This window comes from Ranitomeya imitator, chromosome 1 (genome assembly GCF_032444005.1).
Source record: "Ranitomeya imitator isolate aRanImi1 chromosome 1, aRanImi1.pri, whole genome shotgun sequence".
Lineage (NCBI taxonomy): Eukaryota > Metazoa > Chordata > Amphibia > Anura > Dendrobatidae > Ranitomeya > Ranitomeya imitator.
In genome coordinates, this window is record NC_091282.1 from 883,807,131 (window position 1) to 883,832,371 (window position 25,241).

Below are 25,241 nucleotides of genomic sequence, written 5' to 3' on the forward strand. Positions count from 1 at the left end.
TGGACCCTAGATCACCTGAATCCCCTCTGCTGTATGGTATTGTAGAATTTACAAAATATATCACTCATGTAATTTAAGAAGTAAGTGAAATCTTTGGCATTTTTGTATACCTATATTTCTCTGCCATATCTGTGCATCATGAATCATAGTTTGTGTTAAAGGAGCTTACTGAGACTCTTTTTCTGTGGCCCACAACAACTTGAAGCTGTCCCTGCAATGGGGGATATTTATTCTTGTGCTGTCCAGTTTTGTTAGACCATGCACATTTTTTTAAAACAAGAAAGTGTATTTAAGATTGGTTTGATATACAGTATATTATACAGTAATCAATAAAGTCTGCTGTGGCCATATATTTCCACATTACTCAGTGTTATTGTCACAGGTTTATCGTGACAGAGAGGACCTAGAAGACTTCAGCGTCTGATTTCTCCTGCTCCTGTGCTGAATAGAAGCACTTTACCGTCATAGTAAACGGTGTAAATTATTTTGGGCAGTGCAGGTTTTAAACTGCTCTGTTGAGAGTATTAGGAGCTAAGGCTCTCAGCTGGCCCTGACTAACACTCATTATCAGAAATAGCTTTTGCTGCATGGCTAGGAGGTTGTTGTTGGTGATTATTTGAGTATTTGTGTATATTTGGCATTACCCCTGTTCATATTACCTTGTTAAGTCTGGTTGGTGTATTACGGTACACCACTACTCCCCTCTTCCCTGGGTGGGGTAAGGGTACAAGCTGAAGGTGGATTCGGTAGCTAAGGCAAGGTATGTGGCCCAGGCGTCTTCACCATCAGAAGTAATCTGGGAGCTGGGAGAGCTGAGGCGACCCCTAGTGTTAGGGACATGAAAGGAAACCCTGGTCCTGGGGCATGCCAGTTATGTCTTATTTGTCAAAGCTGCAGACTCTGTACAATACCCTAGTCAAGCATTTTTTGTATTGGGCTGGCTGACTGCTTATTTCAATATCCATGTCTAGCTACTTCTTGGAGCTATACAGATAGTGTGAATAAATTATGGCACAGTAAACAGATAACATAAAAAAATAGTTTATTATACTCACAATTAAAAAATATAATAAATAAAATAAATAAATATGTGAGTTCATTAAATATATTCGTCCAAGTTGTATCCTTCCTCCAGCTTGCCTCATATTTTGTGTCATCTGGGACTACCTCACTTTCTTTATCTAGCCTAAGTAGTCCCTTGTTTTTGATGGTCCCTTTAACCCCTCTGTGACCTTAGACGTACTATCCCGTCGAGGTGCCCTGGGCTTATCTGACCCTGGACGGGATAGTACGTCATAGCCGATCGGCCGCGCTCACGGGGGGAGCGCGGCCGATCGCGGCCGGGTGTCAGCTGCTTATCGCAGCTGACATCCGGCACTATGTGCCAGGAGCGGTCACGGACCGCCCCCGGCACATTAACCCCTGGCACACCGCGATCAAAGATGATCGCGATGTGCCGGCGGTGCAGGGAAGCACCGCGCAGGGAGGGGGCTCCCTGCGGGCTTCCCTGAGACCCCCGGAGCAACGCGATGTGATCGCGTTGCTGCGAGGGTCTCACCTCCCTCCCTGCTCCCTCCAGCCCCGGATCCAAGATGGCCACGGATCCGGGTCCTGCAGGGAGGGAGGTGGCTTCACAGAGCCTGCTCAGAGCAGGCACTGTGAAGCCTGCAGCGCTGCATGTCAGATCAGTGATCTGACAGAGTGCTGTGCAAACTGTCAGATCACTGATCTGTGATGTCCCCCCCGGGACAAAGTAAAAAAGTAAAAAAAAAATTTTCCAAATGTGTAAAAAAAATAAAAAAAAATATTCCAAAATAATGAAAAAAAAAAAAAATATTATTCCCATAAATACATTTCTTCATCTAAATAAAAAAAAAACCAATAAAAGTACACATATTTAGTATCGCCGCGTCCGTAACGACCCGACCTATAAAACTGGCCCACTAGTTAACCCCTTCAGTAAACACCGTAAGAAAAAAAAAAAAAACGAGGCAAAAAACAACGCTTTATTATCATACCGCCGAACAAAAAGTGGAATAACACGCGATCAAAAGGACAGATATAAATAACCATGGTACCGCTGAAAGCGTCATATTGTCCCGCAAAAAAAGAGCCGCCATACAGCATCATCAGCAAAAAAATAAAAAAGTTATAGTCCTGAGAATAAAGCGATGCAAAAATAATTATTTTTTCTGTAAAATTGTTTTTATCGTATAAAAGCACCAAACCATAAAAAATGATATAAATGAGGTATCGCTGTAATCGTACTGACCTGAAGAATAAAACTGATTTATCAATTTTACCAAACGCGGAACGGTATAAACGCCTCCCCCAATAGAAATTCATGAATAGCTGGCTTTTGGTCATTCTTCCTCACAAAAATCGGAATAAAAAGCGATAAAAAAAGTCACGTGCCCAAAAATGTTTTCAATAAAAACGTCAACTCGTCCCGCAAAAAACAAGACCTCACATGACTCTGTGGACCAAAATATGGAAAAATTATAGCTCTCAAAATGTGGTATTGCAAAAAATATTTTTTGCAATAAAAAGGGTCTTTCAGTGTGTGACGGCTGCCAATCATAAAAATCCGCTAAAAAACTCGCTATAAAAGTAAATCAAACCCCCCTTCATCACCCCCTTAGTTAGGGAAAAATAAAAAAAAATGTATTTATTTCTATTTTCCCATTAGGGCTAGGGTTAGGGCTAGGGTTAGGGCTAGGGCTAGGGTTAGGGCTAGGGTTAGGGCTAGGGTTAGGGCTAGGGCTAGGGTTAGGGCTAGGGTTAGGGCTAGGGCTAGGGTTAGGGTTAGGGCTAGGGTTAGGGCTAGGGTTAGGGCTAGGGCTAGGGTTAGGGCTAGGGTTAGGGCTAGGGTTAGGGTTAGGGTTAGGGCTAGGGTTAGGGCTAGGGCTAGGGTTAGGGTTAGGGCTAGGGTTAGGGTTAGGGCTAGGGTTAGGGCTAGGGTTAGGGCTAGGGTTAGGGTTAGGGTTGGGGCTACAGTTAGGGTTGGGGCTAAAGTTAGGGTTAGGGTTTAGATTACATTTACAGTTGGGAATAGGGTTGGGATTAGGGTTAGGGGTGTGTCAGGGTTAGAGGTGTGGTTAGGGTTACCGTTGGAATTAGGGTTAGGGGTGTGTTTAGATTAGGGTTTCAGTTATAATTGGGGGGTTTCCACTGTTTCGGCACATCAGGGGCTCTCCAAACACGACATGGCGTCCGATCTCAATTCCAGCCAATTCTGCGTTGAAAAAGTAAAACAGTGCTCCTTCCCTTCCGAGCTCTCCTGTGTGCCCAAACAGGGGTTTACCCCAACATATGGGGTATCAGCGTACTCAGGACAAATTGGACAACAACTTTTGTGGACCAATTTCTCCTGTTACCCTTGGGAAAATACAAAACTGGGGGCTAAAAAATAATTTTTGTGGGAAAACAAAAAGATTTTTTATTTTCACGGCTCTGCGTTATAAACTGTAGTGAAACACTTGGGGGTTCAAAGTTCTCACCACACATCTAGATAAGTTCATTGAGGGGTCTAGTTTCCAATATGGGGTCACTTGTGGGGGGTTTCTACTGTTTAGGTACATTAGGGGCTCTGCAAACGCAATGTGACGCCTGCAGACCAATCCATCTAAGTCTGCATTCCAAATGATGCTCCTTCCCTTCCGAGCCCTCCCATGCGCCCAAACGGTGGTTCCCCCCCACATATCGGGTATCAGCGTACTCAGGACAAATTGGACAACAACATTTAGGGTCCAATTTCTCCTGCTAACCTTGGAAAAATACAAAACTGGGGGCTAAAATATAATTTTTGTGGAAAAAAAAATATTTTTTATTTGCATGGCTCTGCGTTATAAACTGTAGTGAAATACTTGGGGGTTCAAAGCTCTCACAACACATCAAGATGAGTTCCTTAGGGGGTCTACTTTCCAAAATGGTGTCACTTGTGGGGGGTTTCTACTGTTTAGGTACATTAGGGGCTCTGCAAACGCAATGTGACGCCTGCAGACCATTCCATCTAAGTCTGCATTCCAAATGGCGCTCCTTCCCTTCCGAACCCTCCCATGCGCCCAAACGGTGATTCCCCCCCCACATATGGGGTATCAGCGTACTCAGGACAAATTGGACAACAACTTTTGGGGTCCAATTTCTCCTGTTACCCTAGGGAAAATACAAAACTGGGGGCTAAAAAATAATTTTTGTGGGAAAAAAATTTTGTTTTATTTTTATGGCTCTGCATTATAAACTTCTGTGAAGCCCTTGGTGGGTCAAAGTGCTCACCACACATCCAGATAAGTTCCTTAGGGGGTCTACTTTCCAAAATGGTGTCACTTGTGGGGGGTTTCAATGTTTAGGCACATCAGTGGCTCTCCAAACGCAACATGACGTCCCATCTCAATTCCTGTCAATTTTGCATTGAAAAGTCAAACGGCGCTCCTTCCCTTCCGAGCTCTCCCATGCGCCCAAACAGTGGTTTACTGCCACATATGGGGTATCAGCGTACTCGGGACAAATTGGACAACAACTTTTGAGGTCCAATTTCTTCTCTTACCCTTGGAAAAATAAAAAATTGGGGGCAAAAATATAATTTTTGTGAAAAAATATGATTTTTTATTTTTACGGTTCTGCATTATAAACTTCTGTGAAGCACTTGGTGGGTCAAAGTGCTCACCACACCTCTAGATAAGTTCCTTAGGGGGTCTACTTTCCAAAATGGTGTCACTTGTGGGGGGTTTCAATGTTTAGGCACATCAGTGGCTCTCCAAACGCAACATGGCGTCCCATCTCAATTTCTGTCAATTTTGCATTGAAAAGTCAAACTGCGCTCCTTCCCTTCCGAGCTCTCCCATGCGCCCAAACAGTATTTTACTGCCACATATGGGGTATCAGCGTACTCAGGACAAATTGGACAACAACTTTTGAGGTCCAATTTCTTCTCTTACCCTTGGAAAAATAAAAAATTGGGGGCAAAAATATAATTTTTGTGAAAAAATATGATTTTTTATTTTTACGGTTCTGCATTATAAACTTCTGTGAAGCACTTGGTGGGTCAAAGTGCTCACCACACATCCAGATAAGTTCCTTAGGGGGTCTACTTTCCAAAATGGTGTCACTTGTGGGGGGTTTCAATGTTTAGGCACATCAGTGGCTCTCCAAACGCAACATGGCGTCCCATCTCAATTCCTGTCAATTTTGCATTGAAAAGTCAAATAGCGCTCCTTCCCTTCCGAGCTCTCCCATGCGCCCAAACAGTGGTTTACTGCCACATATGGGGTATCAGCGTACTCAGGACAAATTGGACAACAACTTTTTGGGTCCAATTTCTCCTGTTACCCTTGGTAAAATAAAACAAATTGGAGCTGAAGTAAATTTTTTGTGTAAAAAAGTTAAATGTTCATTTTTATTTAAACATTCCAAAAATTCCTATTAAACACCTGAAGGGTTAATAAACTTCTTGAATGTGGTTTTGAGCACCTTGAGAGGTGCAGTTTTTAGAATGGTGTCACACTTGGGCATTTTCTATCATATAGACCCCTCAAAATGACTTCAAATGAGACGTGGTCCCTAAAAAAAAATGGTGTTGTAAAAATGAGAAATTGCTGGTCAACTTTTAACCCTTATAACTCCCTAACAAAAAAAAAAATTGGTTCCAAAATTATGCTGATGTAAAGGAGACATGTGGGAAATGTTACTTATTAAGTATTTTGTGTGACATATCTCTGTGATTTAATTGCATAAAAATTCAAAGTTTGAAAATTGCGAAATTTTCAAAATTTTCGCCAAATTTCCGTTTTTTTCACAAATAAACGCAGGTACTATCAAAGAAATTTTACCACTATCATGAAGTACAATATGTCACGAGAAAACAATGTCAGAATCACCAGGATCCGTTGAAGCGTTTCGGAGTTATAACCTCATAAAGGGACAGTGGTCAGAATTGTAAAAATTGGCCTGGTCATTAACGTGCAAACCACCCTTGGGGGTAAAGGGGTTAAAGAAGTACAGTTAGGTCCATATATATATGGACACAGACAACATTTTTCTAATTTTGGTTATAGACATTACCACAATGAATTTTAAATAAAACAATTCAGATGCAGTTGAAGTTCAGACTTTCAGCTTTCATTTGAGGCTATCCACATTAAAATTGGATGAAGAGTTTAGGAGTTTCATCTCCTTAACTTGTGCCACCCTGTTTTTAAAGGGACCAAAAGTAATTGGACAATTGACTCCAAGGCTATTTCATGGACAGGTGTGGGCAATCCCTTCGTTATGTCATTCTCAATTAAGCAGATAAAAGGCCTGGAGTTGATTTGCGGAGTGGTGCTTGCATTTGGAAGGTTTTGCTGTGAAGTAAACATGCGGTCAGAGGAGCTCTCCATGCAGGTGAAACAAGCCATCCTTAAGCTGCGAAAACGAGAAAAAACCCATCCGAGAAATTGCTACAATATTAGGAGTGGCAACATCTACAGTTTGGTACATCTTGAGAAAGAAAGAAAGCACTTGTGAACGCATCAATGCAAAAAGACCTGGGCGCCCATGGAAGACAACAGTGGTGGATGATCGCAGAATAATCTCCATGGTGAAGAGAAACACCTTCACAACAGCCAACCAAGTGAACAACACTCTCCAGGAGGTCAGCGTATCAATATCCAAATCAACCATAAAGAGAAGACTCCATGAAAGTAAATACAGAGGGTTCACTGCACGGAGCAAGCCACTCATAAGCATCAAGAATAAAAAGGCTAGACTGGACTTTGCTAAAAAACATCTATAAAAGCCAGCACAGTTCTGGAAGAACATTCTTTGGACAGATGAAACCAAGATTAACCTCTACTAGAATGATGGAAAGAGAAAAGTATGGCGAAGGTGTGGTACAGCTCATGATCCAAAGCATACCACATCTTCTGTAAAACACGGCGGAGGCAGTGTGATGGCTTGGGCATGCATGGCTGCCAGTGGCACTGGGTCACTAGTGTTTATTGATGATTCGACACAGGACAGAAGCAGCCGAATGAATTCTGAGGTATTGAGAGATATACTGTGTGCTCAGATCCAGCCAAATGCAGCCAAACCGATTGGTCGTCATTTCATACTACAGATGGACAATGACCCAAAACATAAAGCCAAAGCAACCCAGGAGTTTATTAAAGCAAAGAAGTGGAATATTCTTGAATGGCCAAATCAGTCACCTGATCTCAACCCAATTGAGCATGCATTTCACTTGCTAAAGACTAATTTTCAGACAGAAAGGCCCACAAACAAACAGCAACAGAAAAACCACCGCAGTGAAGGCCTGGCAGAGCATCAAAAAGGAGGAAACACAGTGTCTGGTGATGTCCATGAGTTCAAGACTTCAGGCAGTCATTGCCAACAAAGGGTTTTCAACCAAGTACTAAAAATGAACATTTTATTTAAAAATATTGAATTTGTCCAATTACTTTTGGTCCCTTTAAAAAACAGGGTGGCACATGTTAAAGAGCTGAAACTCCTAAACTCTTCATCCAATTTTAATGTGGATACCCTCAAATGAAAGCTGAAAGTCTGAACGACAACTGCATCTGAATTGTTTTGTTTAAAATTCATTGTGGTAATGTCTATAACCAAAATTAGAAAAATGTTGTCTCTGTCCAAATATATATGGACCTAACTGTATGTGCCCATGATTATCATTACTATTATTAAAATTTCAGATACTGTAGCTGCATTACAGCTTGCCATAACAACGGTTCCGATATCTTGAAGAATAAAAAAGAAAGCAAACTCAATTAAATATTATGAACCCTTTTTTCCTACCTTATAGGATAGCTCAGAGGCAGAGTACATAGATTCAGGAGGTTTTTATTGTCTTGGGTGCAGCTGTTAGTCTGCCTATTGGCACTTATAGACTGCATGCCAGCTTTTAAAGATCTCAAGAGGCAAAGTAATGCATTGCACCGTGTATATCTTTTTACAATAAAATACCATTATCTTTGTATAATGTAAGTTTTGTCAATTTTTATTTGATGCCAAAAAGGTAATTAGGCACATAGATTTTCTTTAGTCTGCGTTTAACACTAAGGGAAGATACTGTTTTAGATTTGTTTTGTGTAATCTGTGTCTAATAAATCTGCAATCTTTGTTGAATGGTGTGTATTTTCTTGTAAACAACGCATTTAGTATGATATACGAATCATATATTCTGTGCATTATTTAAGGCAAAATTAGATCTCTGTGGCTCTGGGGTAAGCAAAGAGAATCTACTGGCAAACTGATTAATGAAGCAAATCATAATTGTGCTCCTCATCATTAGTAACATAAGTCTATAGAGGGAATGCTAGAAACATATCAGAATGCTACAATGATTTGTGCTTTTATTTAAGAATATCTTATCCAGCAGTAAGCTGTAACTTTTCTAGCATTTTGTATTTTTTTTTAGAGATGGAAATCAACCTTGGTGTATATTTTACTGAAAACATAGCTGGATTTTCTTTATGAAGATACTGATTCTATGTATCAATCTCATACTCGTAATTTGCGTGTATAAAATACCTAATTTGAGAAATGTGGTAAGTTTTGTAAGACATGTGTTATGATTCTGTTGTCAGATAACCCTGGGCCAGTGGCTCCTACCCTGTCCCTGAAGCTAGGGGCATGCTAGCTGTCGCTGCTCCCCAGGTTATGTCTGATGATGATGATGCGGGGGCCATGTACCTTACTGAACTCCTGAATCAGCCCTTATCTGTCCCCATCCTAGGGAAGTGGTGAGTGAATAGTGTATATATACACAAACCAGACAAACAAGGAAGGACGTACAGTGGTAAATGAATATAGCAATCCTACAAATATGCACTCACAGACAACACAGGGAAACACCGGGTAGAAAAGCTAGGGAAACTAAATAGGAGAGGACGGGGGATTGAACACAGCCAAAAAACTTAGCAACAGTAACAGAGCAACTCAACAAAAATGCCTCTACCGAACATCAAAACCTCCACTCTTTCACCAGGCAGTACAAGACTACAACACTCTCAATCCAGATTGCCAGAGGTGAGAATATATAGAAAAGGTAAGTGGTTTATACTGCACAGCCGAGATCCTCCAAGCTGGAAGCTACAGAGACTCTAAGGGTACTGTCACACAGTGCAATTTTGATCGCTACGACGGCACGATTCGTGACGTTCGAGCGATATAGTTACGATATCGCAGTGTGTAACACGCTCCTGCGATCAGGGACCCCGCTGAGAATCGTACGTCGTAGCAGATCGTTTGAAACTTTCTTTCGTCGTCTAGTGTCCCGCTGTGGCGGCATGATCGCATGGTGTAACAAAGGTGTGCACGATATTGTATACGATGTAATGGGTGGAGGAGATGGCTACGTAGGAGCGCCAAATTCTCCACCTCCTGTGTGCTGATGGGGCGGTACAATACTGTGCGCTCATTCGACAGACAAAGGACTATTGTTCCCAGCGGATAAAACCGGAGCTGTCGAGCGCTCTATTCATTTCTCTCTGGAGCACGTGCTGGAAACAGAACTCCTAAATTCGCTGGATTCCCTGGACTTTTATAACTACTATAACTACAGACTTTTACCGCAAGAGGTATGTATAACGCTACAGCGTAGCAGATGTTGCGCTTCAACGGGGATAAACGCTGGAGCGTGGTCGATTGTTCCTTTATGGAGAGTAGGGTAGGCCAGAGAACCTCAGGTACACAGCTGTAGAGTGGCCCAATTAATTAATCCTTTTACAGATCGAGATGGTTGACTGCCCCGTTTATGCCAGTAGTAACATATATAGTAATTAGATCAATGGTCAAAACATTGTTTTGTAAGCACGTGTATTTATTGTACGTTTCTTTTCTTTTTAGGAAGTATGCTCACTTCCGATGAGAGTTCTGTTGTTGCTGTTGCCCTGGTGTTTGACCCCTGACGAAGCTGCCCGGTGTGGTGGCGATACGCGTTGGGTCTCTTAGTAGCCCACATTAGGACTCCTTTTCCAGGCGCTGCAGGCTTGGGCATTATGTGCCCTGGGTAATATGCTATCTCTACAGCCTATACCATTTTGGTGCTATTTTTCTGTATAGTGGCATGGCAGACTGTTGGTCATATGCTATTGAGGTATTATGCTGATACCTTTGCTGCTTGACATTCATGTATCGTCTTGCACACACCTGTCGTTTCCATTTGCTAGGCAGGTTCGTGTATTTGTGTCCCTTATTCAGCACTTGTAGTGCAGGGATTTGTATGTCTATGTGGGCTGTATAGCTTTGTATTTACACTATCAGTGGTCTGTTTCCATTTGTAGTACCCAGGGGAGTGCCTAGGTAGCTTGGCCTATATCTATCATTCTATGACCATTTTTGGTTCTAGGTTATTATATTATGTACATACAGTTCGAGTCCTATGTGGGGTACGGCCGTATTAGGGGCCGTTGTGTACAGCATTTGTATGCTTTTTAAGTGTTTTTATATGTCTATGTGTTTGTTACCCTTGTTTGTATATATATTTCAATAAAGCTGTGTATATTTCTTGCCATACCTTTGTTGTGGTGATCCCCTTTTTTAGGACCTTGTCTGTTTCTCTTTTTTTGTGTATGCTCATATATCTTAGGTCCTGGTGGTATCCCATGATCCGTGGTGCCCCCTTTTCCATTACATACATGCTGGAAAAACAACGGCACCAAATCAGAGGAGGAAGGCAATTTAGACAAGGGTACCAAATGGACCATCTTAGAGAAGCGATCACAAACCACCCAAATGACCGACATCTTTTGAGAGACAGGGAGATCCGAAATAAAATCCATAGAAATATGCGTCCAGGGCCTCTTCGGGACCGGCAAGGGCAAAAGCAACCCACTGGCACGAGAACAGCAGGGCTTAGCCCGAGCACAAGTCCCACAGGACTGCACAAAAGAACGCACATCCCGTGACAAAGAAGGCCACCAAAAGGATCTAGCCACCAAATCTCTGGTACCAAAGATTCCAGGATGACCAGCCAACACCGAACAATGAACCTCAGAGATAACTCTACTAGTCCATTTATCAGGGACAAACAGTTTCTCCGCTGGGCAACGGTCAGGCCTATCAGCCTGAAATTTTTGCAGCACCCGCCGCAAATCAGGGGAGATGGCAGACAAAATTACCCCTTCTCTGAGAAAACCCGCCGGCTCAGGAACACCCGGAGAGTCGGGCACAAAACTCCTTGATAGGGCATCAGCCTTCACATTCTTAGAGCCCGGAAGGTACGAAACCACAAAATCAAAACGGGAGAAAAATAGCGACCAACCGATTCAACCGTTTGGCAGACTCGAGATAAGTCAAATTCTTGTGATCCGTCAAGACCACCACGCGATGCTTGGCTCCTTCAAGCCAATGCCGCCACTCCTCGAATGCCCACTTCATGGCCAACAACTCACGATTGCCAACATCATAATTGCGCTCAGCAGGCGAAAACTTTCTAGAAAAGAAGGCACATGGTTTCATCACCGAGCCATCAGAACTTCTTTGCGACAAAACAGCCCCTGCTCCAATCTCAGAAGCATCAACCTCGACCTGAAACGGGAGCGAAACATCTGGCTGGCACAACACAGGGGCAGAAGAAAAACAACGCTTCAACTCCTGAAAAGCTTCCACAGCCGCAGAAGACCAATTGACCACATCAGCACCCTTCTTGGTCAAATCAGTCAACGGTTTAGCAACACTAGAAAAATTACTGATGAAGCGACGATAAAAATTAGCAAAGCCCAGGAACTTTTGCAGACTCTTCACAGATGTAGGCTGAGTCCAATCATAAATGGCCTGGACTTTAACAGGGTCAATCTCGATAGTAGAAGGGGAAAAAATGAAACCCAAAAATGAAACCTTTTGAACTCCAAAGAGACACTTTGACCCCTTCACAAACAAAGAATTAGCACGAAGGACCTGGAACACCATTCTGACCTGCTTCACGTGAGACTCCAAATCTTCCGAGAAGACCAAAATATCATCCAAATATACAATCAGGAATTTATCCAGGTACTCTCGGAAGATGTCATGCATAAAGGACTGAAATACTGAAGGAGCATTGGAAAGCCCGAATGGCATAACCAGGTACTCAAAATGGCCCTCGGGCGTATTAAATGCTGTTTTCCATTCATCGCCCTGTTTAATACGCACAAGATTATACGCCCCTCAAAGATCTATCTTGGTGAACCAACTAGCCCCTTTAATACGAGAAAACAAATCAGACAGCAGCGGCAAAGGGTACTGAAACCTGACTGTAATTTTATTAAGAAGGCGGTAATCAATACAAGGTCTCAAAGAACCATCCTTCTTGGCCACAAAAAAGAACCCTGCTCCTAACGGTGATGACGACGGGTGAATATGACCTTTCTCCAAGGATTTCTTTATATAACTCCGCATAGCGGCGTGTTCTGGCACAGATAAATTGAACAGTCGGCCCTTAGGAAACTTACTACCAGGAATCAAATTAATAGCACAATCGCAATCCCTATGAGGAGGTAGGGCACTGGATTTGGGCTCATCAAATACATCCCGGTAATCCGACATAAACTCCGGGACTTCAGAAGGGGTGGATGACGAATTAGACAAAAATGGAACATCACCATGTACCCCCTGACAACCCCAGCTGGACACAGACATAGATTTCCAATCCAATACTGGATTATGGACCTGTAGCCATGGCAACCCCAAAACGACCACATCATGCAGATTATGGAACACCAAAAAGCGAATATCCTCCTGATGTGCAGGAGCCATGCACATGGTGTTAGGACTGGCGGAACGCACCAAGAAAGGTGATATAGATGAGTTCGCAGTCCGGGGTCCACCGTGCAGGTGAAAACCTGCTGCTAGTAAATACAGACTATATGGCGGTACACTAAAGTATATACACGTGGGTTCAACCTCACCCAGCGTGAAGGGAGCAATCCTGTTGAGTCACAGGATCGCGGTACCGCACCTAAAGCGCGAGCGAGTAGTCAGCGTACTTAACCCCAACTGGGATTGAAGTCAGATTAGACCCTCGCTGGCACTACACCACAACTGGGTGTGTAAGGAAACTAAGTATAAATATATAAATGCACAGGAGTGCGAGCAATGCCGCACTGACGGACGCCACCAACCACACTGGCTTGGGTTTTTGAAAGCGCAAGGCAAGCGCATGGCGCCGTACAGGCGGACACAGCAAGAGGACGCTGTAATGTGTGTATCATGCAGATGATTAGTCGGGCGCTAGATAGCTACCAACATCCGCGAGCAGACAACAACTCTAGGGAGGGATATTTAGGAGCTTTCATCCATCGACATACATTCATCTACACACACACATATAACATTATGAGACAATACTAGCGCATGGCCGTGCGGTCATGCGCAGTTTATATAGTTGCAGCACAGGAAGTGGCTACAGCACTTTTGCCCTTCCAAGACCTGCCAAGAGGACCAATGGAATGTGCTGCAGAGCCTGAGCACATGACCCTCGATCTCCAACGGGAGATCTTACCCTGGGCATGCTCAGTACGTGCAGACAAAGACTTAGTCCCAGAGACGTCCGCTCGCTGCTGACCAGCACTGACTTTAATGGCAGAGACTGGAGAAGCAGCAGCAACTCTTCGCACAGAGTCAGACTGAGCGAGTCGCTGGGATCGACGTCCCTGCTGAGCAGACTCCACTGCGGCTGGAGGAGAATGGGAGACCGCAGCGGAGACGGATCGAGATTCCCCCTGTGCAGCAGAGGAAACTCGACTCCTAACATTACCCCCCCCCTCTAGGGCCCCCCCCTCCTTGGGCCTTGCTACGTTCGAAGGCAGCAATGAGCTGCGGAGCCCGAATGTGCTCAACAGGCTCCCAGGACCTGTCCTCGGGCCCATAACCCTTCCAGTCTACCAAATAAAATTTTTTACCACGCACCACCTTGCACCCCAAAATAGCGTTCACCTCATAATCGTCCGTAGACGAACCCGATGTCCCAGCAGATGACTCGGAAAACCGGGACATATACATGGGTTTCAAGAGGGACACATGAAAGGTGTCGGTGATACCCAGGCGTGGCGGAAGGGCCAAACGATAGACCACAGGATTAACCTGCTCGAGAACCTTGAATGGGCCCAAGTAGCGAGGAGCAAATTTAGTGGACTCAACTCGCAGCCTGATGTTACGGGCGGAGAGCCACACCAAGTCGCCAGGAGCAAAGGTCGGAGCGGGGCGCCGATGAGCATCGGCGGAGGACCTCATTCTCTCCTTAGAGGCCCGAATGGCATCCTGAGTGCGGTCCCAAATATCCCGTGCCTCCACAGCCCAGTCTGCCACCCTGGAGTCGGCGGAAGACACGGGCATAGGCACAGGTACCCGTGGATGCTGACCATAGTTGAGGAGGAATGGGGTTTGTCCAGTGGAGTCGGCTACGGCGTTGTTCAGTGCAAACTCTGCCCATGATAGCAAGGAAGCCCAGTCATCCTGCCTGGCTGAAACAAAATGTCGCCGGTATGTGACCAAGGTCTGGTTGGCCCTCTCTACCAACCCATTCGTCTCGGGATGATAAGCGGAAGAGAGATTCAACTCAATACTGAGAAGACGACAGAGCTCTCTCCAGAACCGAGACGCAAACTGGGGACCCCGGTCACTGACAATTTTGTCTGGCATACCATGCAGGCGGAAGATATGTCTAATGAACAACGCTGCCAAGGTCCGTGCAGAAGGTAACCGCGGCAGCGGCACCAAATGCACCATTTTTGAGAAATGATCGGTGATGACCCAGATGATGGTACAGCCGCGAGACTTGGGCAAACCCACAACAAAGTCCATCCCGACCATCTCCCAGGGCCTATCTGCCACCGGCAAGGGATAGAGCAAACCAGCTGGCCTTTGACACGGAGATTTATTTTTGGCGCAGGAGACACACGCCAGAACATAATCCCTTACATCCCGGACCATATGCGGCCACCAGTACGTCCTCGCCAGTAGCTCAGATGTCCTCTTTGTCCCAAAGTGTCCACCCACCCTGGACGAATGAGCCCAAGAGAGAACCTCCGGTCGCAAATTAATGGGCACAAAAGTCTTGCCCGGAGACACAGACTCTAGCGAAACCGGCGCCACGGTTCTCAGGCTCTCGGAAGGGACAATAAGCCGAGGCTCCTCTTCCTCCTCCTCAGTTGACATAAGGGAGCGAGAGAGAGCGTCAGCACGGATATTCTTCTCCCCGGCGAGATAATGAAGGGAAAAGTGGAACCGGGAGAAGAACAGGGACCATCTGGCCTGGCGAGAATTTAGCCGCTGGGCTGTCTGCAAATAGACCAAATTTTTGTGGTCCGTGTAAACTTGGAAGGGAAACCGCGCACCTTCCAGAAGGTGTCTCCACTCCGAAAAGGCCAACTTCATTGCTAGCAACTCCCTGTCCCCGATGGAGTAGTTCCTCTTCGCTGGCGTGAAGGTCTTGGAGAAGAAGAAGCATGGATGCTTCCGACCTTGAGCATCCTTTTGGTAGAGGACTGCTACAGCACCAACGGACGAGGCATCCACCTCCAGTAGGAATGGCTTATCCACATCGGGACGATGTAAGATGGGAGCGCTAGCAAAGTGGGACTTAATAGAAGTGAAGGCCTTGGAGACCTCTTCCGACCACAATTTGGGATTCGCTCCCTTCTTGGTGAGGGCTACCAAGGGAGCTACCAGAGTTGAGAAGTGGGGAATGAACTGGCGGTAATAGTTTATGAACCCCATAAAGCGCTGCACCGCTTTAAGAGAATGGGGCTCTTGCCAGTCCATCACAGCCTGTAGTTTGGGAGGATCCATAGCCAATCCCTGGGCGGAGATGATATAGCCCAGGAAAGGTAAGGACTCCTGCTCAAACACACACTTCTCCAACTTTGCATAAAGAGAGTTTGCCCGTAGGAGGTCGAAGACTCTGCCAACATCTCTCCGGTGGGAGTCAATATCTGGAGAAAAGATGAGAATATCATCCAGATAGACTACAACTGAGGTGGAAAGCATATCCCGGAAGATGTCGTTGACAAAGTCTTGGAAAACGGCAGGTGCATTACAGAGCCCGAAGGGCATCACCAGATACTCATAGTGCCCATCTCTGGTGTTAAATGCCGTTTTCCACTCGTCCCCCTCACGGATGCGAATCAGGTTATAAGCACCCCGCAGATCTAGTTTAGTAAACACTCTAGCTCCCCGAAGCCTATCGAAAAGCTCAGATATCAACGGCAAAGGGTACTTGTTCTTAACTGTGATAGCATTAAGACCCCTGTAGTCTATGCATGGACGTAGTTCTCCATTCTTCTTCTGCACGAAAAAGAACCCTGCCCCAGCAGGTGACACTGACTTCCTGATGAACCCTCTTGCCAGATTCTCTTGTATGTACTGAGACATTGCCTCCGTTTCCGGGAGAGATAATGGATAGACTCGACCCCGGGGAGGCTCAGCACCAGGCAAGAGATCAATAGGACAGTCATAGGGGCGATGGGGCGGAAGAGTCTCCGCTGCCTTTTTGGAGAATACGTCTGCATAAGACCAATATTGCTTGGGGAGAGAAGAGAGATCTGCGGGTACCTCTGTAGTAGTAACCTGAACGCACTCTCGATGACACCTGTTCCCACAAGATTCACCCCATCCTAGAATTCTGCCTGAGGACCACTCGATGTGAGGAGAGTGGTACCGTAACCAAGGTATCCCCAAGAGAACCTCATCAATTCCCTCAGGAATGACAAGTAGAGATATAATCTCCTGATGAGATGGTGACATGGACAGAGTAAAAGGGATAGTTTGATGTGTAATCTGTGTGGGCAGTGTCGACCCATTCACCACTCGTACCGTTACTGGTTGAGATAGCATGACCAGAGGAATTGCGTGACGTTGGGCGAAGGCTGAAGACATAAAATTGCCCTCCACCCCAGAATCCACGCAGAGTTCCACCGAGTGAGAGGATGAGCCCAATGTTATTGTCCCCTTAAAGGACAATTTGGAGGCAAACGTCGCCGTGTCTAGTGCACCTCCACCAACTACCACTAGACGCTGACGTTTCCTCGACCGCTGGAGACATCTGGAGGCAAGATGTCCAGACTGTTGGCAAAGATGACAAATCTGGAGTGCACGAGCGGTCCGGGACATAGATCCTGCTCGAGACTCTACCACAGGCTCATGGGGCTCAGGAGCCTGGTCTGGAGATTCCAAAGGTTTGGCGAAGGTGGGAGCCAGCCGAAACCTCTGCCTACACTGGGCTCGCTCTAACCTCCGCTCGTGAAAACGGAGATCAATACGAGTGGATAGAGTAATTAATTCCTCCAGTGTGGGGGGAATCTCCCTAGTGGCCAGGGCGTCCTTAACGTGGTCAGCCAGCCCCCTCCAAAATATTGGAATGAGGGCTTTATCCGACCACTCCAGCTCAGATGCTAAGGTGCGGAAGTGGACGGCAAAATGACTGACCAAGGACGAGCCCTGAGTCAATGCCAACAATTGGAGCGCCGTTTCATGGGTGACACGAGGTCCTAAAAAGACCTGTTTCAGAGTGCTCAGAAACAACGGAGCACTCTGCACCACATGATCGCTACGCTCCCATAGCGGCGTAGCCAACTGCAACGCTCTGTCCGACAGAAGAGACACTATAAATCCCACCTTAGCCCGCTCTGTAGGGAAACGAGAGGCCAGAAGCTCGAGATGGATAGAGCACTGACTCACGAAACCCCTACAAGACTTATTGTCACCAGAGAATTTCTCTGGAAGCGGGAGGCGAGTTAGAGTCGGGACAGGAGCGGCAGTGGACAAGGTAGCTGCAGCAACACTAGCAGCCTGAACAGCGACAGCAGTGACATCCACAGCTGAGGTTGAACGCTCAAGATCCGCCAACCTTCCCTCCAGCTGCTGGATGTACCGCTGTGAATGCTGATCGTCCATCATTTACTAGCCAGACCCTGGCGCTAGTATTCTGTTAGGACTGGCAGAATGCACCAAGAAAGGTGATATAGATGCGTTCGCAGTCCGGGGTCCACCGTGCAGGTGAAAACCTGCTGCTAGTAAATACAGACTATATGGCGGTACACTAAAGAATATACACGTGGGTTCAACCTCACCCAGCGTGAAGGGAGCAATCCTGTTGAGTCACAGGATCGCGGCACCGCACCTAAAGCGCGAGCGAGTAGTCAGCGTACTTAACCCCAACTGGGATTGAAGTCCGATTAGACCCTCGCTGGCACTACACCACAACTGGGTGTGTAAGGAAACATAGTTACATAGTTACATAGTTATTAAGGTTGAAGGAAGACTATATGTCCATCTAGTTCAACCCATAGCCTAACCTACCATGCCCTAACATGTTGATCCAGAGGAAGGCAAAAAAACCCCATGTGCAAAGAGTAAGCTCCACATTGGGGAAAAAAATTCCTTCCCGACTCCACATACGGCAATCAGACTAGTTCCCTGGATCAACGCCCTATCAAGGAATCTAGTATATATACCCTGTAACATTATACTTTTCCAGAAAGGTATCCAGTCCCCTCTTAAATTTAAGTAATGAATCACTCATTACAACATCACACGGCAGAGAGTTCCATAGTCTCACTGCTCTTACAGTAAAGAATCCGCGTCTGTTATTATGCTTAAACCTTTTTTCCTCCAACCGCAGAGGATGCCCCCTTGTCCCTGTTTCAGGTCTATGATTAAAAAGATCATCAGAAAGGTCTTTGTACTGTCCTCTCATATATTTATACATTAAAATAAGATCACCCCTTAGTCTTCGTTTTTCCAAACTAAATAGCCCCAAGTGTAATAACCTATCTTGGTATTGCAGACCCCCCAGTCCTCTAATAACCTTGGTCGCTCTTCTCTGCACCCGCTCCAGTTCAGCTATGTCTTTCTTATACACCGGAGACCAGAACTGTGCACAGTATTCTAAGTGTGGTCGAACTAGTGACTTGTATAGAGGTAAAATTATATTCTCCTCATGAGCATCTATGCCTCTTTTAATGCATCCCATTATTTTATTTGCCTTTGTAGCAGCTGCCTGACACTGGCCACTGAATTTAAGTTTGTCATCCACCCATACACCCAGGTCTTTTTCATTGACGGTTTTGCCCAGAGTTTTAGAATTAAGCACATAATTATACATCTTATTACTTCTACCCAAGTGCATGACCTTACATTTATCCCCATTAAAGCTCGTTTGCCATTTATCAGCCCAAGCTTCTAGTTTACATAAATCATCCTGTAATATAAAATTGTCCTCCTCTGTATTGATTACCCTGCAGAGTTTAGTGTAATCTGCAAAAAAAACTAAGAAACTAAGTATAAATATATAAATGCACAGGAGTTCGAGCAATGCCGCACTGACGGACGCCACCAACCACACTGGCTTGGGTATGGAAAGCGCAAGGCAAGCGCACGGCGCCTTACAGGCGGACACAGCAAGAGGACGCTGTAATGTGTGTATTGTGCAGATGATTAGTCGGGCGCTAGATAGCTACCAACATCCGCGAGCAGACAACAACTCTAGGGAGGGATATTTAGGAGCTTTCATCCATCGACATACATTCATCTACACACACACATATAACATTATGAGACAATACTAGCGCATGGCCGTGCGGTCATGCGCAGTTTATATAGTTGCAGCACAGGAAGTGGCTACAGCACTTTTGCCCTTCCAAGACCTGCCAAGAGGACCAATGGAATGTGCTGCAGAGCCTGAGCACATGACCCTCGATCTCCAACGGGAGATCTTACCCTGGGCATGCTCAGTACGTGCAGACAAGGACTTAGTCCCAGAGAAGTCCGCTCGCTGCTGACCAGCACTGACTTTAATGGCAGAGACTGGAGAAGCAGCAGCAACTCTTCACACAGAGTCAGACTGAACGAGACGCTGGGATCGACGTCCCTGCTGAGCAGACTACACTGCGGCTGGAGGAGAATGGGAGACCGCGGCAGAGACGGATCGAGATTCCCCCTGTGCAGCAGAGGAAACTCGACTCCTAACACATGGTCAATTGGGTCCAGTACTGAGGCTTATTCTTGGCCAAAGGCGTAGCATCAATTCCTCTCAATGGAATAGGATACTGCAAGGGCTCCAAGAAAAAACCACAGCGCCTAGCAAACTCCAAGTCCATCAAATTCAGGGCAGCGCCTGAATCCACAAATGCCATAACAGAATAGGAAGAAAAGAGCAAATCAGAGTAACGGACAAAAGAAATTTCGACTGTACCGTACCAATGGTGGCAGACCTAGCGAACCGCTTAGTGCGCTTAGGACAATCGGAGATAGCATGAGTGGAATCACTACAGTAAAAACACAGCCCATTCTGACGTCTGTGTTCTTGCCGTTCAGCTTTGGTCAAAGTCCTATCACATTGCATAGGCTCAGGTCTATGCTCAGATAATACCGCCAAATGTTGCACAGCTTTACGCTCATGCAAGCGTCGATCGATCTGAATGGCCATAGACATAGACTCATTCAGACCAGCAGACGTGGGAAATACCACCATGACATCCTTAAGGGCTTCAGAGAGACCCTTTCTGAAAATTGCTGCCAGGGCACATTCATTCCACTGAGTGAGTACAGACCACTTCCTAAACTTCTGACAATAAATCTCTACCTCATCCTGACCCTGACACAGAGCCAGCAAGATTTTCTCTGCCTGATCCACTGAATTTGGTTCATCATAAAGCAATCCAAGCGCCAGAAAAAGCGCATCAACATCACGCAATGCCGGATCTCCTGGCGCAAGGGAAAATGCCCAGTCTTGAGGGTCGCCACGTAACAAAGAAATAACGATTTTCACTTGTTGGGTCACCTGAGGAGCGAGGTTTCAAAGCAAGAAACAATTTACAATTATTTTTGAAATTCAGAAACTTAGATCTATCCCCAAAAAACAAATCAGGAATTGGAATCCTAGGCTCTGACATCGGATTCTGAACCACAAAATCTTGAATGTTTTGTACCCTTGCAGTGAGATTATCCATCCAAGAGGACAGACCTTGAATGTCCATATCCACACCTGTATCCTGAACCACCCAGAGGTCTAGGGGAAAAGAAAGGCAAAACACAGTGCAAAGAAAAAAAAATGGTCTCAGAACTTTTCTTATCCCTCTATTGAGATGCATTTAATACTTTGGGCCACCTGTACTGTTATGACCTGGTGGTTAGGACAATAATGGACCTGGTGGTTAAGAGCACACGGAAAGACCTGATAGTTACAATAATACAGGACCAGCTCTGGGAACTCTGCTGACCGCAATCCCTAATCCTATCACACACACTAGAAATAGCCGTGGATTGCTCCTAACGCTCCCTATGCAACTCGTCACAGCCTAAGGAACTAGCTAGCCCTAAAGATAGAAATATAAGCCTACCTTGCCTCAGAGAAATTCCCCAAAGGAAAAGGCAGCCCCCCACATATAATGACTGTGAGATAAGATGAAAATCACAAACACAGAGATGAAATAGATTTAGCAAAGTGAGGCCCGACTTACTGAACAAACAGAGGATAGGAAAGGTGACTTTGCGGTCAGCACAAAAACTACAAAAAAAACACGCAGAGGGCGCAAAAGACCCTCCGCACCGACTCACGGTGCGGAGGCGCTCCCTCTGCGTCCCAGAGCTTCCAGCAAGCAAGACAAAAATCAAAATAGCAAGTTGGACAGAAAAATAGCAAACAAGAGAAAAACAAGCAGGAACTTAGCTTCTGTTGGAGAAGACAGGTCACAAGAACGATCCAGGAGCGAACAGACCAATACTGTAACATTGACAGGTGGCATGGAGCAATGATCTAAGTGGAGTTAAATAGAGCAGCCAGCTAACGAATTAACCTCCTCACCTGTGGAAGGAAACTCAGAAGCCGCAGCCCCACTCACAACCACCACAGGAAGCCCATGGACAGAACCAGCCGAAGTACCATTCATGACCACAGGAGGGAGCTTGACAACAGAATTCACAACAAACCTCATTCCTTTCTTCAATCAACGTCCCAAAAATAACAACCGAAGACAAGTCAATCCTATCAGCTCCCTTTGATTTAGAGGAGATAGAGGATTGTATTAAGCAACTAAAGCCATCAAAATCCCCAGGTCCCGATGGCTTTGGCAACGATTATTATAGAACTTTCTACAAAACTCTCTCCCTCCATCTCTTGCAATCATTTAACATGGCCTCATCCTTGGGTACCTTCCCTACTGAAATGCTCGAAGCTTCTATTGTTTTAATTCCCAAGCTCAAAGACAACCCTGAAGACATTGCCAATTTTAGACCCATTTCCTTAATCAATTGCGACATCAAAATATATGCCAAAATTCTAGCTAATAGGCTTAATCTGATACTTCCCACCTTAATAAATAATGACCAGATCGGGTTTGTCGTGGGTCGCCACGCTTCAGACGGTACCAGGAAAATCATCAACGCCATCAAAATAGCTAATCAAACAAAACAAAGCACCCTGATTGTCTCTCTAGACACAGAAAAAGCCTTTGACCGTCTGGAGTGGGGCTTCCTACGACAGACCCTGATCAAATTTGTTTTTGATAATTCCTTTGTTACTACAATTATGGCACTCTACTCCAACCCTAGAGCAAAAATCGTTGCTAACAATCATGTATCTCCCTCCTTCGCTATAACAAATGGTACAAGGCAGGGATGTCCCTTATCCCCACTCCTTTTTATCTTAGCCATGGAGCCCCTTGCACAAATGGTCAGAGAAAATAATAACATCAAGGGATTGGAAACCCCCTCTTGCCAATACAAACTAAGTATGTTTGCTGATGACATCATTCTCACCCTAACAGACCCTATCAACTCCATGTCAGAACTTCACAAGATATTGGATTCTTTTTCAAATGTCTCCCATTTCAAAATTAACGCAACAAAATCAAAAATCCTACCCTTAAATGTAGATGAAAAGCAAATTAAAAAAATTAAAGCTTCTTCCCCCATTACCTGGGCTAATAAAGAACTTACCTATTTAGGGATTAAGATCACTAAAAATCTAAACAACATAGTAACAAATAATATTAATTACTTAATTAAAACTATCAATAATGACACTACCACCTTTGGGCATAAATTCCTCTCCTGGTGGGGCAAAGTCCTTACAATAAAAATATTTACGCTACCTAAGATTCTATACATTCTGAGCGCCATTCCTCTTCCCATTTCGGTATCATACCTTACATCTGTCCAAACCATCATTAATAAATTTATTTGGAATAATAAAAAACCCAGGACACCCTCAAGTATCACTTACAAAAAAAGAGCATATGGGGGCTTGGGATTCCCAATATAGCTGCTCATTATTATACATCCTTGATAAAACAAAGCAGTTTCTGGCTAATAGTATCAAAACCCCCAGCGTGGTTAGATATGGAAACCCTTCTAAATAAAAACAACCACCCCAAAGATTTAATTATAAAAACACTAACTGGTCATCAACTCAACTCATTGACTCACCCAATTTTCCAGGCCACCATACATACTTGGGAAAAATTGTCCAGATCAAGAAAGGGAACATCCAAAAAATCTATCTTGGTTAAAATTCCTCTCTCCACTATTTCTACATGTAACAATATTACACTTCCAACTCTATGGGAAGAAAGGGGAATTATGAGATTGGGAGACGTCTATGACGGTAGCTCTTTCATAAAATTTAGCAACCTAAAAGAGAAGTTTAGACTCCCGTCATCGACGTTTTTACAATTTGTAATGTTAAAAGAATGAAGTTTCTCCAGAAGGGTCCTAAATTCTCCGAAGCATCCTTAAACTTAGTAAGTAACATGGAACACGGAGTCTTTTGGAGTCACAAATATATTTATGACTGGTTTAATCATGATTGGGAAATGCCTAAACACCCCTATATACGCAAGTGGGAAAGGCAACTGCAGTCTACGTTTACCAGAGAAGATTGGGAGGACGCTCTGTCTTCCACATATGATTCCACGTTATCTATGTCTCTTCAAGAATGTCATTTCAAAGTAAATACCCGCTGGTACTATACTCCAGCAAGATTAGCTCATATTAACCAAGCTGGACCTGCCTCCTGTTGGAGAAAATGTGGCATTAAAGGGGACCTCCTTCACATGTTTTGGTATTGCCCAAAACTAAAACCTCTCTGGACACAAATATCTACCCTTATTGACAAAATTTATGGCAAACCACTAAATTTAACTCCCTATATAGCTTTGCTTTCCCTGGGCCTCGAGGACCTTAGTCTAGATAAAAGGAATATGATTATGCAAATACTACTGGTAGTAAAAAACAGCATAGCTTTTAACTGGAAACATCATCTCCCTCCTTCATTTTCAGACATATTAGAACAACTATCTCTCCATAGGACATATGAATTATCCTTCGCCCTAGCGAATAACCAACTGGTGAAATATACAAATAAGTGGTCTCACTGGTACAATATATATCCATAACATCTATTCTATTAGATATATATCTAATATACGTACCTTAAAAATTGTTGTATAAAGTTTACTTTAATTTTGTACATTTCAGTTTATTTTTACTGTATATCTATAAAGTGATATAAAGCGTTTATAATACCCAAAATTGATATTGAAGCAAAATAAAGCTTTATAGAGAATGATTAAATGTAAAAATATTATATGGTATGTTATGTTACATATCGGCAAAAATGCCTATAAAAATGAGTCATGTTTTGTTACGAAAACGAAAATATTGGAATGTACTTTTTCTGTACTTTTTCTATATCTTTAAAACGATATGAAGCGTTTGATACGCTTAAAATTGTTAATGAAACAATACAAAGTCTTATAAACACCCATTATATGTCAAATGTCTATTATAATATGGAATATTATATGTTATATGTTACCTAATGACAAACAATGCCTTCAAACTTGAATATTGTTATGTTGCTAAAATGAAAATAAAAACATTGGAAAAAAAAAAAATCTACATTCCTTTTGAATTAAAATGAAATAACAGCCCCCAAAAAAGATCATATCGGCGTGCAAAAAATTAGCCCTCACCCAGCCCCAGATCACGAAAAATGGAGAAGCTATGGGTCTCGGAAAATGGCAGAAATTTTATTTATTTTTTATTTTTTTAACAAATTTTGGATTTTTTTTTCACCTTTTAAATAAAAAACAACCTATATATGTTTGATATGTACAAACTCGTAATGACCTGGAGAACCATAATGGTAGGTTCGTTTTAGCATTTGGTGAACATGGTACAAAAATCCAAAAAACAGTTGGGAATTGCACTTTTTTTGCAATTTAACCGCACTTGGAATTTTTTTCTCGTTTTTGAGTAAATGATAT